The sequence below is a fragment of the Puntigrus tetrazona genome, chromosome 7, assembly GCF_018831695.1.
Source record: "Puntigrus tetrazona isolate hp1 chromosome 7, ASM1883169v1, whole genome shotgun sequence".
NCBI lineage: Eukaryota > Metazoa > Chordata > Actinopteri > Cypriniformes > Cyprinidae > Puntigrus > Puntigrus tetrazona.
In genome coordinates, this window is record NC_056705.1 from 26,685,788 (window position 1) to 26,704,022 (window position 18,235).

The following is an 18,235-nucleotide window of genomic DNA, read 5'->3' on the forward strand; positions in this document are numbered from 1 at the left end:
TATTTTATTTATTATTATTATTATTTGTGAAGATTGTGACATTTGAACAGGATTCTTTAAATATCATTCATAAAAGATATACATTTTGTGTATAATTATGTAAGGAGTTTGATCATTTTAATTATGTAACTTTTGATCATTTTAAATTTCCTGAAAAGTATCCATTTCTTTAAAACAAACAAAACAATCGATTAGGTCTTCGTAGGCAGATTAAAGAATTATGCTTTTTGTATTGGCAGCAGCATGTGAACTAAACGTAATTTGGAAAAGAAGGGAACTGAAAGTACAGGTAATACATAGGGTTAGGCTAAGCGGTAGGTTTAGGGTTAGTACCTGGTTAATACCTACTTATTGTAATTACTATAATAAGTACCAAGTATGGTAACACTTAAGGTGTCATACAGTAGCCATTGTACTGTAATAAAATGTACTTATGCAACTAAGTTATGGAATTATGTAGATGTAACAGGCAGTAAATCCAACTAAGGTGCCGCTAGATAAGGTGTACAGTATAGATACACATGACATACACTTGAGTACAATCCTGATACACTTTATTTTAAGTAGCTTATGACTGTGTACTTAACTTTATAATTACATTGTATAAAGTCTGAAAAACATATTTGACAATCTTTCGGTTACATAAGTAGCTGTATAACACGCTCGGTCTGTAAAAAATGTGTAACAGTAGTAGCCTATTACATCTACATAAGTACAAACTGTAAGTACAAACTGTTACACAACTTAGTTACGCGTTAAGAACATTTTGTTCTACGCAAGTACAACGGTTACTACTAAGTAATTACTAGGCAAATACTCTGTGTTATGGACACCTTAAAATAAAGTGTTACCCAAAGTAAGAGTAAAAATGTGCTACAGAATATTTTATGCTTTTTGAGAAACTTCCAAACTTATGAGGACAGGAATAACTGTATAAAACTGTGTTATGCCAAAGGAGTAAATAAAAAATAATAATAATTTGCTAAAAGCGCTTTACAGTAATGCTAAAATTAGTTAATAGATTCTGTATATCAATTAATATGGCAACACATCCTCTCTCTGTGATATTTTGTGCATTCAACTGTAAGTTATTGCGGCAGCTGTGTTTAATTTGACAAAACTGGGGACTGTGTTCCAGGCTTTATGTCCCTGTCAGCCTGTTCAATCCCATAAACAACATATGCACATATGTGTGTGTGTGTGCAGTGTATAAACGTACATGTGTGTTCATGCTCTTTACTTTTGCGTGCTCATTACAGTGGTGGGGATATCATACATTAATAATCACTCCTGACAGTCTTCAACAGTGGGGCAGTCCCATAAGTCCAGAGATATTACATCTGCTGGCCTCATTTATCTTCCTGCAGCCCTTACAGTTCCTCTGTGTCCACTTCAATGCCAGCCCAGCACACGCTTAATTACGAGCACATCATAAACAGCAGCGACACACCCGGGGGCTTGGAAGGGCTCTGCCCTCACTCCGCCCAGGCCCTAAATGGCCCCCTGGCTCTCACGCATACTGAGGAGCCCAGAGACTAGATCTGCAATCTAAGGGTGAAGATTTAACATTAAAAGACAATAAGGGACAATAAAAACTATGCATCCGTTTTTTGAATGATTGCTTGCAGTGTTTTCTTTTCAATTTCACCACACGGGTTTGACTTCAAATTATATTTTTACATTGCTTTAAATAAAAGCTTTAAACAGTAGGTGTCAAATTGGGTGTCAAAATGGTACACACCATGAGAAAAGAATTAAGGGGTGACTAGCATCTTCTGAGTAATGGGATTTCTGAATTTTACTGAGCTCCGTGTTAGCAGGGATAGAAATTGCATTTAGCCACCATGGTCATTTTTAAAAGAATATTAAGCATTTCGAACCTCCAGTAGTAATCACAAACTTCCTGCTGATAGTTTTCAGTTTTCTGAAGGGTTTCAACAGCATTCTGAACTGACAACAGATCAGGTTTCCCTCATTTGCCAGTGCTGATAGAGTAATATGACACCTGTAGGAAAATCTAACCAGTTGGATACAAATATTACAGTCCACATTGGGAGGCACTGTAGGTTTATAATTTGAAGTGATTTATGTGACTTGTATACACCATGTATACACCATGTCCTGGTATGTGCACATGTATAAAAGAGGCATAATCAACCCATAATCATTGGAAAAGCAAAAAACAAATGTAATTTGGTCTGTGTTTCAGTTTCCACATGAGTAATAGTAAAACCCCAACACCATTTATGCCTTTTCACACAAATTATGATTATGGGGCAGTTTGGTTAATGAAGACTTTATGATGTTATGACTTAAAAAAAAAATAATTCCATAGCGTATGATTGAAAACAGCTACATATCTATGATGTTTTTGACACTGTAAACTTATTTGATGGCTCACCTGGTACAGAACTGCACTTGCAATGTGGAGCACTTGGTATATGACCCCTGTGATACATGACCTATGACACTCAATAAGAGAACTAAGAGAACGTCTTGTAGAAGCTAGCTAAAATAGCACAGATGCAGAAAATGCATTTTTCCACCTCACATTTATTTTTTTAACAGTCTCGGTTAGGTTTAAAAAGGATTTAGCACTGAAACATACCATTAACCTTTTAGTGCCACCAACTGTACATTTTTTTTTCCTAATAGCAAGGCTATGTACAATGTACAGTTTCACCTCCATCTTGAGACAAACACAAACAGATGGACACCTATATGCATAAAAATGCCCCCATACCACCAGCATTTTCTGACCTTCAAAACTTCATTGCATTTCACTCAGCAGCTCACCAAGGTGAACTGGAATTACCCAGAACACCTTGGCCGAAACCTTGGACTGACACTGATGCCCTCTGTTGCCTCCATAAGCACGAGTGTATATGTGGGTGTCCTTTAAATGTAATAGGACATTGGTAAAAATCTGCTATACAAAGCACATTCTAAAACTATAGCTTATCCATTAAGTATAGACTCAGCCATGCACCCACAGGTCAGGGAATCTTTTTAAAATACATCAGCCCATTGCTTCTTTCTCTTTTGTCTGGGAGAGAGAGGCTGAGATGGAGAGGGGCATCTGAAGGTTGACCTGGTTGCCATTGCTCCCACTTCTCAGGTTTTCACCAGAGCTAAGGAATAAATGCAGCGCTGAGCATTATGGGTATCTGAAACCGACACCGTGACATTGAGGGTGAGATGAATAAGTGTAGCAAGAATTAAAGGCAAAATAAGATGAATCAGCTGTTATTTGCCTTTCTTTCATCCAGTGTGTGTTTAAGAAGCGCAAGACGGGTCCTTCTGTGGTACGTTAAAACAGGTAAGCTGTATTTCTCACTCAATTTCTTTTTCTTATTGACACATCAGCTGCTGGTACAAATGGCAGCGCAGTCGTTATCTCCAAGCATGGCCCACTCCTCTGTGCAACAGAGAGGTTCATCTCAAAAGACTTTCTCTCTCTTTGTTCTTCTCACTTCTGAGAGAACACAAGAAATGAAGCTTGACTGTTTCTCGCTCTCTCTTTTAGTCTCACTCTCTCTCATTCGCCCCTCTCCTTTTTGGTTGTGCAAGGCACAAAAGACCTAAGCAATGTTTGTTATGTCTTCCCCCTCCCTTTCCATTGTCAACAACTTTGTTGTTTGTGTTTTGATGTTGCCTCATCTCTTTTCATCTTCTAAAACCATGCATCAGGTAACAAAGAGGAACTATCAAAGACAAGGAGGCGTTTACAAATGTTGGGGGAGATGTTTGCATGATGTGTCTGAAAGTCATCGGTACTATGTCTCCCTATATTTCAGCAAGGAAAACTAAGAGCTGCCTCGCACTTATAATTTCATAACACCCCCAACACATTTAACAAAAGCAACAGTTTGTACATTAGCCTCACCAAAATGTTTTACATCAATGATACAGCACTGCCAGTAATAGCAATACATTACCATTAAACAACATGAAGTATCATGATAACCTGTTTTTTAGAAATCATTCCTTGGTATCATTACATGTATCTGGGAGAATCTCATGTTACATTATTATAAGTATGCAGTATGCACTAATGCACTAATATTAGACCGATTTTGAAATATTGGTTTTAAAAAAACAAAATCAATAATTTGAAATGCTACAAGTGAAATTGTTTTCACTAGAGTAGAAAGAGTTTCAACTACCTATGTAATAATCAAATACATTACGTTATATAGTAATTCAACTTATGGTTCATATTTACAATGCTGAAGTTGTTTGTGAGTTTGCGATAGGGCAATCATCCTGTTTTAGGGAAACATCAGTGTCACACTAAGGATAGAGTGTCCTTCTAAATGCAGGAATAGCATATTTCAGCCCTCGTTTCCCCTGAAGACCAGGGACAGCAAAGACAAAGCATACAATAATTAAAGGGCCAAGCACAAAGCGTGGGATGCAGGCACAGGGGGAAGACGATGAGCAACTCCGCATCACGTTGGCAGATAAATTCCACACACAATTATTCATCCACTGCCCATGACATGTAGATTAATGAGTCTGATAACCCAGGGCATTCCAGAGAAGTATACTCAATTCTGTTGTGTCTCGGTCTCTCCGACGCCCTCTCCTATATCCCTTTATGACTTACAAAACAAATCCCATGCTTTGGTACACCACGAAAAAAGGTTGAATCGATCGGGTTTTTGCTAACGTCGGTCTACAATGGTGTCAGGGTCGTTCCATCTCTCTGAGATGCCGGCATCTGGTAGGTAAAGACGTATGAGAGAGACTCTGTATAAAAAATTTTTTTTTAAAAGAGTCTTGGACCTGCGTTATGTTGTGTCCCATGGACCCATACAAACAATGGGGAGAGGGAACAAGACAAGGAGAAGCAGCCCCAAAAAACCCAAGCGTCCCTGGACAGTTGTAATGAATGGAGGGAGATGCTTCACAGATGGTCTTCAGAGGAGAGGATGACCTGCAGAGAAGGCTGCAAGACTGCCACAAGGGAGCGGCTGGGTCAGGGGTGGTCAAAACACTTCTGTCACAGAGGTGGTCTTCCTTTAAAAATACAGTTATTTAAGCATTAGTCATTTGCTGTGTTCCTTTCATGTCAGTTCAAAGGTAAAAGCTTACCCAGGGTTGCTTCAGGTGATACTTTTTTCAGCGCAAGAGTGGGTCCATTCCATTACTGTTTTAATGGCTTTCGAGACTGCCAAGTCAAAGTCGGCTACTTAGTTTGGTACCGATTTGAGTGCCCTACATAATTGGACGCAGGGATTTGCTGCATGATTATGTGCACTTTGGTCTAACTCACATCGTGCTAGATTGAAACCAAATTAAAGGTTTTCGGCCAAGTCAACATTTCACTGCTGATGAGCACCACACCATGAATGGAATCCCCATGCGCCTTAAGAGTTGAGGCTACCAATCAAAAATAATAGATTTTGTCCTATGACAAGAAAAATCGTTTACAATTCCAACATTTGTCTTAGAATACAAAAATCACAGGCAGTCACACAATGTCAACCTAGTTTTACTTACACCAAACACGTTATATGAGAAAATATTCCACTGCATGATTTTGTTTTCCAAACCAGTTAAAAACCCACCTGACAGATGATAAAGACCTCATTTCTCACATCAGTCACAGTGATGATTGCTTACACATCGCTGAAACAAATACTAGCCCTACCCCAGTGGTCTTTTACATGAAGCCAATTCATCAAACATCAAAAACTGGTTTTGTCAACTCTTAATCTTCTCTTAAACTCAAATAAATCCAACCCTGTTTAGATCAGGTTCAGTGGCTGCACAACATTCTCTGTTAACTCAGGGTTTGATCCAGACTTCATGATTAACTTTGGAGTGCATGCACCTGAAAGTGGGACATCTGCAGTTTACAGCCAATCACACAAAACATGGAGAGTATTAGCCTAAATCACTTCTGGCAAGAGAGTCCGCACAATTTATTATTTTTTTAACCGCTTTTGTTAAATGTCTGCTATTGAAGAGCAAATGTCCTGCAGAGTTTACCTCTAACTTAGACCTGCAGGACACACTAGATGATTTTCAAATCTTAACCGATTTTAAAACCATGGGAGACCACAGACTGCTGAACAATGAAGACAGTTTCAGCTGTTTTTTTAGCCTTATAATCCTCTGAACCTGCACTTGCTGATTCAACCAACACGCGAGACCACATACTTGATGATTTCACAGTAACACAATTTTAAGGAGAATCATGAGTTCAAATGTAACTACAGGAGAAAAATATAGGATATGGCTGATATTCTTTCTCAGTACTCTACTTTGTTGGCATGTTTGCGGTGGACAGGTTTCAGCTATAAAAGCATGCTTGCTCACTTTCATTGGCTATCGCAGGTATCATGTCAGAGGCAGCTCAATCACACTTTGTCCAAACACACTCAAAATATATAGTGATCCTGAACACCTTGATTAACTGGTCCAGGTGTGTTTATTAGGATTGGAAATCTCAAAACTCTCCAAGACAGTTGCGCTCTGAGAGTAGGAATAGACAACCCTGTCCTCAATTAAACGCTAAACTTATATAGCAGATAGCATTGCCATGAATTAAAATGGGAACTTTTCTTTACAGGTGATGGAATTAACCAACGATAAATATAGAACAAAACTGCATTAAATCGTAGAGTCAGCAGCTGACATGTTCATTAAACAGCAGAATGAGCAGACCATTCATGATGAGATCCAGAAAAACACCTCCTTATTTACAGCTGTGGACTAAAAATGTGTCTGTGATTGGTGCCCCCTGGTGGTGGAGCTGTTTGTTGGCTCATGCACACATTGTGGTCACACCTGTCTCCTACTACCCCTCTGAGATGGAGAGGGAGAGAGTAAACAAGCAGTACCCTCCCTCCACTAGAATAGAATGAGGAAAAAAAGAGAGAGCAAGCAAGAGAGAGAGAGAAAGGTCACTGTGACCTTAACACCATCTCCACAGGAAGAGGGGTTCCTTACAAGGCTTTGGCTCTTTGTCTGTTTGAACCGAGTGTGCTCACAAGCTGTGCATAATCTTTGTCAACAAAGACTATCTCTGCTGCCTATAAAGGTTCAAGATCTTGCTCTTGCTTCTTTCAAACACAGTCTGTGTTTGAACATTTAAAAAAAAAAAAAAAAAAATTATATATATATATATATATATATATATATATATATATATATATATATATATATATATATATATATATATATATATAAATATTTTTTGGAGGGGGCAAAATCTACAGAAATCCCCCACACTATGGATATATACCACATTGGAGGCACCCCAAACTTTTGGATTTTTTAAAGGTATTTTTCTCAATCCATCTTTCCCAAAGTTTTTTTTGCGAGTGTGATGAATTAATTGACATTTACTCTACATTGTATTCACACAGCGCTCACAACACCTCTGCACTTTCGATTTCTCCAAACATGGGGACAGGAGACTTGTCAGTCGATAAATGTGAAAACAAAGTAACTGGAGTTACTTTTTTGAAAAGGTAACTCATATATTTTCTTGTAAATTAAAAAGTAATAAATTACTTTACTAGGTAATCTTATTATTTAACTCGCGTTACTTGTAATGCGTTACCTCAACACTGTTGACTACTGTATCAAATTCTGATTGTAGTTTTACTGACCTTTGGTCTATTAAATTTAAATTTGCTTTCAAACCTAGACTTACATACAGTTTTTTCAACACTAAAATAATACAAAGTACAAATGTAATATATACGATTTTCAGCTGCAAACATTCAAAGGAAAATAAAACATGCACTGAGAAATCCAAATTAAACCATACCCCATTGTAACGATATACTGATGGCCTGAGACACAAACTGAGTGGTTACACCACAATGTCCAAATGGCGCTTTTTGGAGCTTTTGGCGCTTGCACAGACTACACCAGAGTGCCCCTCAGATCATTTGGACATGGTTTTGTACAAGAGGTAAAAAATATATAAATGAGTTAATGTTCTCCCACAAGCCACTTGTTTTGTGTCTTCGGCCATCAATGTATCGTTAAGATGGGGTATGGTTTGAATTGGATTTCTCTGTGGGGTTTTTTCTTGTCATAGAAAAAAGTTCCCTATACCGGCCATTATATGACTGGCAGTCTACACTACGGTTTGACTTAAAAAACTCAATTGAATCTAATGAAAAAAAAAAGATATCTACACCTTAGATGCTCTTGGGGTAAGCTGATAGACTTAAATTTTTAGTTTCAAAGTCAACTATCCCTTTAAAAATCATATACTTGTATGTTAATTATAGTATTGAGGTGCTATGTGTGGTTTATGCTTAATAATAAAAAAATACACATTTTAATAATAAACAAACAATTCAAATGTGCATTTCTAAGAGACAAAAAAGTGATATTATTATTATTATTGTTATTAGATAAATAAAAATAATACAAAGATTTGACATTTATCATGATAATTATCGCAATAGTCAACGTATTCATCTTAACTTCCTATTAAGCAATTTTTTGAAGCTGACTTGTTCCCTACTCCGCTTGGTGCCTAGGATTTGTAATGGCCCAATAAATTTGTAAAGTCCACTTCGCAGAGCGCTAACAAAAGCAGAGTTATTTTCACCTCTCTCTGCAGTGTTTCACTGGCCCATTGCACATCTCACTGCTCTCTTGATGCCAAAGTCAATGTATCTTAAGCCTCAGATCATCCCTAATCTCTTTGTTTCACGGCTAAGGCCCGTAAGTAGTTTTGCTCTATCTATAAGGTGTTCCTTTTCAAAGTATTGGCCATGTCAAGTTTTGCACCAAATTGCACCACACATGATGACATTTCCTCCCTCTCCTAACCTCTCGCGCAAACACACGCTCACACACAAACACCATTTTAAACAGCAGACTGTCCTATCACAGTGAAAGGCCAACATCCTGAATAAAATGGAGTGGCATTAATATTTATGCCAGTAAAGTGCCCACATAATCAGACAGAGAGATGTCAGATGGCATTTTTGTGGGATGGAGAGCGTGAGTGATGTATGTGCACTTACAAAGACCCACACACACACACACACACACATACACACATCGCCTTACACAAGCACCCATCTACTTCCACTTCTTTTTCATGGAGACACCTTTGACATTTTTACCTACACACTCTACCATCTTCCCACGTCCTCTTAGTCTCTTTCTCACTCACACACACAGTCAGAAACACGCTGACCCTGAGGGATTGAGCTAGGCTCATGTCCCAGGTTGAGAGCAGCAAATATTGCGATGGTGAGAGCCAGGTGGGAGGCGGTGAGGATAAATAAAGCTCAACAATGTTTCAGAAAGTGCTCCTGCAAAAATGAGATGCTTCAAAGTGTGTCTGTCCATAAAAGAGTGGAATAAGAGGGAAAGGTTACAAGTATGATTCGAGCACACACAGATGATCTAAAAGAAGGAGCAAAACTCTGCAAATCCAGCTATAAGTTTACTTTAGTGTCCTCCTTTAAATCCTACCCTGAATGTAAGCCAATTAGGAGCGCTAATGTCAGATGGCCACATCAAACTGAACTTCCAGGAAGCCTTCTACATTTGATACATATTGAAACAAACAGCTTTGATCATTTAGCTGATGTGTCATGACACTAGAAAGTCCACTAGGTATTTGTCTACGGAAGACATTTAATACTGAACATAAATCAAGAGGTGCTGTGCAGCGTGAGCTGTAAAGGGCTTCAGACTGCAGCTTTCATTGGGGCAAAACACAGTCAACTTTATAAGGATGCAATAATCTATACGTTTTTGTTTTTTTTTTCTTTTCATTATTATTGTGACAGATATATGAGTAAAGCAGAAAAAAAGACTTATGTGAAAGAGATGAAAAAAATAGTGTGGTGTGTGACTCGGTCCATAGACAGTTTTTTTGGTTGTTGTTATTGTTTGCTAATTCCTGCCCTAAACCCAGAAACAATTTAGCATTTAAGCACTTAAAGAGATAGTTCGCCCAAAAATAAAAATTCTATCATTAATTACTCACCCTCAAACCCACAAGATCATTCATCTCCAAAACTCAAATTACGATATTTGAATGAAATCTGAGAGCTTTCTGACACAGTAATGAAAGAATTCTTATTTGTGGGTGAACTGCCAGTTTAAGGTTTCAACGTTTTGTTTTGTTTTGTTTTCCAACAGGCTTTAGGTCAAATTCTTCCAATAAAATATGTGGCTAACATAACATAAAATCCATTTTGAGCAATTTTTTACTTGTTCTGGAAAACACTATTACTAACAAGTGGCTAAATGAGAGTACAAAGAACTTTGTCATGCACAGGTCTGTTTACTTTTTCATACAACATGTAAATACACAGTTTTGTTTTAACTAATATAATATAATATAATATATATAATATAACAAACTCAAATAAAATGCTTCCAAAACTCTTTATCAAGTGTTTTCCCAACTAAAAAGTCAATTGTGTAACAGTCATTTTTAGACCAGTTTTTAATAAGGTGCATTACAACTAATCTCTGTTCCCTTTATCTCTCTATTAACTTTCTATACTGAGATTTTGTATGGAGAAAACAAAACCTAGATAAAATAATCGCTCAAATCCTCTGTACATCTTTCAATACAAAAAGACATCATGGGCAGGCAGAGATAGAAAATGTGCCTTTATAAAAAGTGTCTCTTGTAGGCAGCTGATGACTTACAAGAGGACAATCAGACAGAGGAAGCAGGTGCCCTTCAGAACTAACGCTGCTGGGGCTAAATGGCCGACAGAAAAACACCTCCCGTAAATATTCTATTGCCTGGGCTGTCATTACAAAAAGCGGCCGATGATAATGAAGCATGAAGGAAATATCATTCCATATTCATGTGACAACCTTCTCTCCCTTTCATAAGCAAACTGAAATATTTATCTGAGGAAAATGTTCAATATCTTCAATTGTAATCTAGAAAAAAAAGAAGAAAGAAAGAAACATAAGGGAACAAAAATGTCTAATATTAGCACGGCAAGAAGATTGAATAGCAAAATGGTAAAATGTGGTTGGTTGGTTTTTATTGCTTGTTATTAAATCTGAACCAAACAATTATTATTTTTCTTTCTCTTTTGTTAGTAGGGCTTGAGCAGAGAGGAAGAATTAAAAACGTGCCCCTGGGCTGTAAGCTTTAGCAGTAGTGATTAAAAACAGGAAACGCTGATACACAAGCTATTAGACAAAGCTATAATCAAATTCATTAATTTTACTCATTCGGAGCCTGACAAGCTTTCTTAAAGTGACATTAGCCTCATTCATGCACGAAAAACAGCAGGTGTGCAGGGAAATAAAGGGACTGAAAGACACCCCCTCCCTTCCCTCCGAAAAGCTTTTGCTTCTCTTCCTGTATGTAATTTATTGTACCTGTTTTCATTAAACATTTATGACCGGTCAGTTTTCAGCACAACACAAAATTCCACGTATAATTAGATATCTCCGAGACATTTAAAGCTTTAAATGCCACGCGTTTCAGCTTAAAGCGCTCACGTTAAACGCACAAATACAGGCAAAAGACCCAATCTAGCCACACGCACACACGAGTGTGTCTGATTCATGCTAAAACATGTGTACAGCACACGCATGACCATTACTCTTAAGAGCCGGGCAGAAGGAGGGGGCTGAATGAAACGGATGACAAATTAGAAACAGCAATGACCACAATCCATTCTCAAACACAGCACAAAATTAATTAGAGTTCTGCATGGGAAGGCCTGGGCCAGCTTCTGGCCCCTCTGTCCCCATTTGTCTCTTTCCTCAGCTCTCTCCACTCCAGAGAGCCAGAGAACATGCTAGAACAAGTCCTGGTCCTGCCCGGCTTCCCATTGCTCACCCCAACCCCCAACTCAAGACTCCGAGGAAGCACATGATTACCTCCAAATTATTTAAACGATCAAACTGATACGAACACGAAACGGTGACTAGGCCAAGAGAGAGAGGGAGTTTGACTGCGTGCGAAATGTGTGTTCCACAAGCTGACAGCGACCGGCATACGGCAACTCAAACAAGCAGCAGCGAGTTATTAATATTCCCTCTATCAGCAGAACAAAAGAGAAGCGGATAAGACCAAGATGCCCGACAGAGAACAACCTGAACCGGCCTCACCGATCCGGTGCGCTCACAAGCTGACTTGGCTTTTCCTCTGCGCACTTTCGCTTCTGTCACTGGAGATCTGCGCTTCTTTTCATAACGCACAGCCTCCACTCACGAAAACATTTGAAAGCACTGTCAAGTCTTCTCGTTAGGGCTGGGATAATGGGACATATGCAATTAAATCAAAGCTGTTTCTCTTTTTGCCGGCCTCGGAAACTTCAATGCGTTGGAACTTTAGGACAAAAGGGATCATCTAGCTTTGGACGGCTCGGTTCAACTCTCGCTGTCAGTAACCAAGGGTTAATGCATCACGATTAGCACTCGTGGGTCTTTATCTGATATATTTTTAATTAACGGTATCCCACTCAAGCTCTTGAAGCCACCCCCTCCTGAAAAAAAGAGGGCAGGGGGGAGTTTTGACAGGGCTAATTAATGAGCGTTTGGAAAAACGTGGAGGCAAGACGTTGGGTTCATTAGACAAGTCAGTCTGCCACACATCAAACAGGCCATAGTGGTCTGTCTGATCCCTCTTTTTATTTCCCATCTCAGAGTGGTGGATGCTGGGAAGGAACGGAGGGAGTGGGAACGAGAACAGAGAGTAAAAGAGAGAGACAGAGAGAGAGGGAGAGGGACAAAGAGTAGTGCTGGCACTTTGCAACAGGAGAGATGAATGACTTTTTACCTCAGAACACCAAGGCCTTAATGAAACCTCCAGAGGCTAAACAATGGCATCTCTGAGACAGAGAGATACACAGAGCGCTGCACACATACACACATAGATGCATGGGCACGCATGGACCGCGAAGTCCACCGTGCAATTATCCTGCACCGTATGCTACAAAAATTATGACCACACAGCGAGTGCATGCGCACACCGCATATTCATCATACAGAAACTGGCAGAGATGCACGCCATCTCACTCTTGGCCTGAAATGTCTTTTTTTGTGCATACATACGCACTTATAGACGCAGACACAAATGCACACCATAAAGGAGGGCAGAAATTCTTCTCTTGGATCCTATGAAGAGGCCACCTATGGAAAAACAGGTCACACAAACTTCCCTAATTATTTGGCATCTCAAAATAGCTTGCATGCTTTCTGCCACCCAAAACCAACTACAGATTCCTTCTCACTGCCTCAATCTGTCAAAGGAAAGATGGAAAGATGCATCCTGCATTTCATAACTCTATATTTCAGAAATTAAATGCTTAGTTTTCACCAAAAAGATGAAATTCTCTCATAACATCGTCATGCTGTTCCAAACCTGTATGACTTCCTTTTGTGGAACACAAAAGTAGATATTTTGACAAATGTTTAATGTTTTTGTGCATTGGGACCCTAATCTTTCAAACTCTTAAAGAAACATTCCACTTTTTGTGAAAATAGGCTAATAAACTCCCTTTGAGTTGAACAGTTGAGTTTCAGCTGGAGGTAAGCACTTTTAGCTGCAGCATAGATCACTGAATCTGATGATCGTTAGATGACCAAAAGATTTTGATATTTGATAAAATATCTAAACTCTTTGGTCATTATTGAGCCAGATGCTAACGGTCTAATGATCAGATTCAATGAAAACTGCTAAGCTGCAGCTAAAAGTGCTATCGCCAAACCCAGAGATCGGCTGAACAGATTTAAAAACAGTAAAACTCAATCATATAACTGTAGGAGAACTGGAAAATGAGCCTATTTTCAAAAACGGTGAAGTGTTCCTTTAACAGTCACGTGAAATTCAGTTACTAAGGCTTAAATTTTTATCTGTTCATCATACATTCTTAAGTAATACCACTGAACGATGCGATGAACACAGATTAACATCAAACCTCATTGCCTGTCGTAAATCAAACATCAGGTTTGTATTATGTATTATGAAATGCTGGACAAAAACAACTGGAATATTTCATGTGTTCCACAAAAGAAAAAAATCATACAGGCTTAGAACGATGAGGGTGAGTAATATTTTTTTTTTATTTTCTGTTATTGTGAACTACTCCTTTAAGAGACGACTAAAGCTTATTTACGAAAATATAACTACCACTATTTCAAACATAAAAGCAAAAACAAACACTGTTTTGATACGACAAACACTTCTACCTTCACTTTTATCAAAGGAGGACTGTAAGGATGCCTGGTGGCCATCTTGCTGCCAATATTTCATTTCGTGCCCATTTTCTCCACATTTTTGTCTTGATTTCTTTGTTTTTGGCGGAGGCTAAGGGTGGGTGAAAACCCATTGGCTCGGCCTGCTTCAGCCATCTGGGGACATAACTCAAATGGGCCTCCACTATCGGCCGGCCAGCCGACTCATAAGGCCGTTATAAAGAAAGAGCCGGGGACACAAACAGAGACATCAATCTTCCCTGATCAGCAGAAGATAGAGAGAAAGAGAGCCCCCAAAAATGGAGAGGCAAACTGAATGACAATATAGAGGGTTTGGATCAAGTGCAGGACGAAAGCCAAAGTCCAGGTTTACCAACCTCTGCTTTTCTGTGCTATTGTTAAACTGTGTTTTTTGACTTTGTGTGAGTGTGAGAAAACGCAACGTATTTTAAGCTAAAATTTACTCTGTGGTGTCTGAGTTGTTTTTTGGTGGCCCGGGGATGATGTGAAGCGCACCGTTGTTTGTTTTTTATATTAAAAAAATTATTAATGACTAGGAAAGCCATATTGCATTGCAATCACCACAATCTGTGCTATACAGCCAGTTCCGGAAAGGAAAAATATATATGAAAAAAATATTGCAATTACAATTGTTTTTAAGAATATTTATAGTTTCTATGATTTTCAAAATAAAACTAAAACCACCCGTCTCCACATCAAAACCACCCGAGATAATGTGACAAGATGATATCTATTATTGATCATATCATGAAGCCTTGAGCTTGAAGTAAGTGCCTAAGGCAAAATGATTGCTTGCTTATGTGTTTTACCAAAAGAATTAGGAAGAGATCTTTGCACCAGCAGTAGAACAGAAGCAATCTAAACAAGGCAGTCAATCAAAGTCAATGACTTATCGACATAAGCAGCATTTCAGCAGAGATGCCACATTCCTGCCGCTCCTTCCTCTTTCTGTCCCTCTCTCTAATTCTCTCAATGAATGCATGAAGGCAAGTCCAGGTTATCATTCCTTGTCTTTCCCCCTTCATTCTTCTCCCCCTTTCTCCATCATTCTCAATTAATGTGGGGGATGCACTCAGCTTATCTGTTCTCTCCTGCATCTGTGAATATGGAAGCCCTGTTCCCCGAGACTCTCGAGCGAGATATCACACATACAGTACATCACACCCACAGCATTATCACGCTGTTGTTTCAGAAGAGTAGGGGCTTGTTTTCATATATTTATGTGAGCATTTGACCATAAAAAAGTATACGATTAAAACGGTTGCTAGCTTTAGTGTACCTGCGTGATACAAAAAATAGGGCTCTCAAATCGATTAATTACAAAAAATGCATGTGTACAGTTTTATTTAGTGTATACAAATATACACATATACATGCAAAAAATATATACACACACATTCATATATATATATATATATATATATATATATATATATATATATATATATATATATACATACATAAATGTGTGTGAATTTATGTAGGCTTTGATATAAATATATGTACACAACATTTTATTATTTTTTTATGTTATTTTAAATTAGTTTTCAATCATTTTTCGTGGAATCATTAGTAACTTTTTTGCTTGATGAAACAAACTTTCCTTTAGTAGTAGTAGCAAAACAGTTATGCAAGTTGGACCGGTTTAAGTTTTTGTTTGTTTCTCTATTTCTAGGATATGTCAATTTTGACCACAACCTTTATTTTTCCATGACCACTTATCATATGTTTTTTGGTCTAAATTTGTGTCAAATTGTGCAGCTAAAATAACAAAAGCCAGCACATTTTGAAGCACTCTGTTTGAAGAAACCCGTGTTAAAAAACGATCCTGTCAAAAATTATCGAAAAGATTATAAAGGTAAAGGAGGACAAACAGAGACACCTGCTTTTTAGTCGTTCTTTCTTCTTAGAAACTTATCCTATTAATCTCAGACAATGAGACGACGTCTCTTCTAGAGTTTCAAAAAGGATCTCAACAGAGGTCAGAAGTAATAGTTCGTATAAAACGTCAGGGAGTTAACTTTGAACAAACATTTCTTAAATTGTCATTCAAGTCTATTCTTAGGAGAAACGGCAGAGACACAACTGAGAAGTACATTAAGCAATGAAAGAGTAACTTCTGAGCACTAGTGTTCCACAGTAAAAGAAAAAAAATAGAAAAAAAACTGACTTCTTTAGTTTTCACAAAAGGCAAAATATATATAGCATGACATGACATGACCAGAAAAAAAAAGTAAAAGCAAGCACATCAATTTGAAAGCAAGTGGGAGAAAGCTACGACTAGCCACTAGCTTCGTTTCAAGAAAAGGCCTCTTTATATTTGCAGATGTAAATGCGAAGCCTTAATCAGAGAAAGTTTCTCACTGCGTGCCTTGTGCCTGCCACAACAAAGTGCTATTAGCTGGCATTCACGGTGAGGTGAACGTGTAGTACGAGATGATTGACAAACGGAGCTCTGCGAGGCAATGGAGAGCGCGCCGCGACTTTAACCATTTATGATCCGCCAGAAGACATCAAACGGCATGCCTGGCTTTTATTGACAGCCAAGTTGCAGGATGTCAAATGTTTACCATTACTTTCAAGTGCTACATCAGAAGCTTTTCTTCTAGCTGTTTTTCAACCACTGAAGCCATTTTCTCCCTCTCTCCCTCTTTCTCTCTCTCGCCCACTCCCCTTTTCCTCTGATGAAGAGGCTGATTAAAGTTATGTAAGTGTCACCTGCCTGCCAGGTCTCTGTTTTCACTAGAGCAAGGACGCCAAATTAAGCACATCTAAATGCTAATGTTTGAATGGCTGGAGAAATCGAAATAGAAAAGAGAGGGGGAAGACAAAAAGAGAAATATCACAGTTTCTTCACAACAAATTCTTCTTTTCCCTCCTTTTGGTTAAATTGAGCATTCCCTGATGATTTTAATAGGATCTGATTAACTGCCATCACAAAACCTAGAAAGCGTCGATCCATATAATCTTCTACGCGGAGACAAACGCTGCCGAATGTTTTACAGGCCTTCCATTTAAATGTGAACAATGATGCATGTGTTATCGGGATTTGATCAATGGTGTGAAGGAGAAATGCAGATATAGTAGAGTGTCTGTGTAAAAGTTGGTTGTCACACACTGTGCAGGCAAAGTCAAAGCTGGTATCTGTGTGTGCAGCGTGTCTTAAAAGCCTGTATGCAAATGTGTACTAACATCTGTGTTTATTTTATAATGTGTCACTTCTGTATGGTTCCTGTCGTCTATAAAGCAAAGGTGCTGTTGTTCCGGTGTGATTTTGGAGGGATATGGGAGGGAAAGACTGGAAACAAAGACTTACGTTCCGTGGATCAAACATCAGCGTGCTTTGAGACGCTCTCAGGCGGCATGGAGGAGCGAATCTGAGAAATGACTGAGTGCGCCATCTGTCGGTGCTCGGAGGTAATGACTGGAAGAGCTAACGGTACTGTGTAAGAGTCAAGCAGGAAAATACGACATAAAATTACTTTTCCAGAGTGATGACTATCCACCTTTTTTCATACTAATGTCTAATGTTTACAAACACGTCCTTCTCTTTAGCATACTAGCGTGTATGTATATATATATATATATATATATATATATATATATATATATATATATATATATATATATATATATATATATATATATATATATACAGAGTCTTGCAACTGTTACTATTAATTGGCTGAACAGCCACCGCCTCATACACAACTCTATATTCTCCTAAATTAAAATATGTGCTTAAAATCATCAGGCTCCTGCTCCTGTGACAAATAAAGGGGCTACACTTGTACGTATTTAATGTGTACATAACGTGCTACATTTGTATATTTACTCACATTTACTTTGAATAATTTAAATGAAATAAAAGCTACTATGTACTGTAAAGGGATACATATTAATATAATTTTTTGGTAAAATGTACAGTTATAATATTGTTTTAATATCTAATATTGATTTTATTTGTTATTTGTTGATGTTTTAAATTAATACCACACACACACACACACACACACAAACAGCGTGATACCCAATGAAT

The 18,235-nt window shown here is 38.2% G+C and overlaps 1 long non-coding RNA gene across 1 annotated transcript in view; it reads right to left on the bottom strand.

Moving 5' to 3' along the window:
* The window catches only part of LOC122349585, a 31,799-nt gene extending 14,173 nt beyond the window's left edge, over window positions 1-17,626 (bottom strand). Inside the window, exon 1 of the long non-coding RNA XR_006251467.1 lies at window positions 17,513-17,626. This is a non-coding gene — a long non-coding RNA (uncharacterized LOC122349585). The remainder of the gene's footprint in view (window positions 1-17,512) is intronic.
* Window positions 17,627-18,235: the final 609 nt, after the last annotated feature.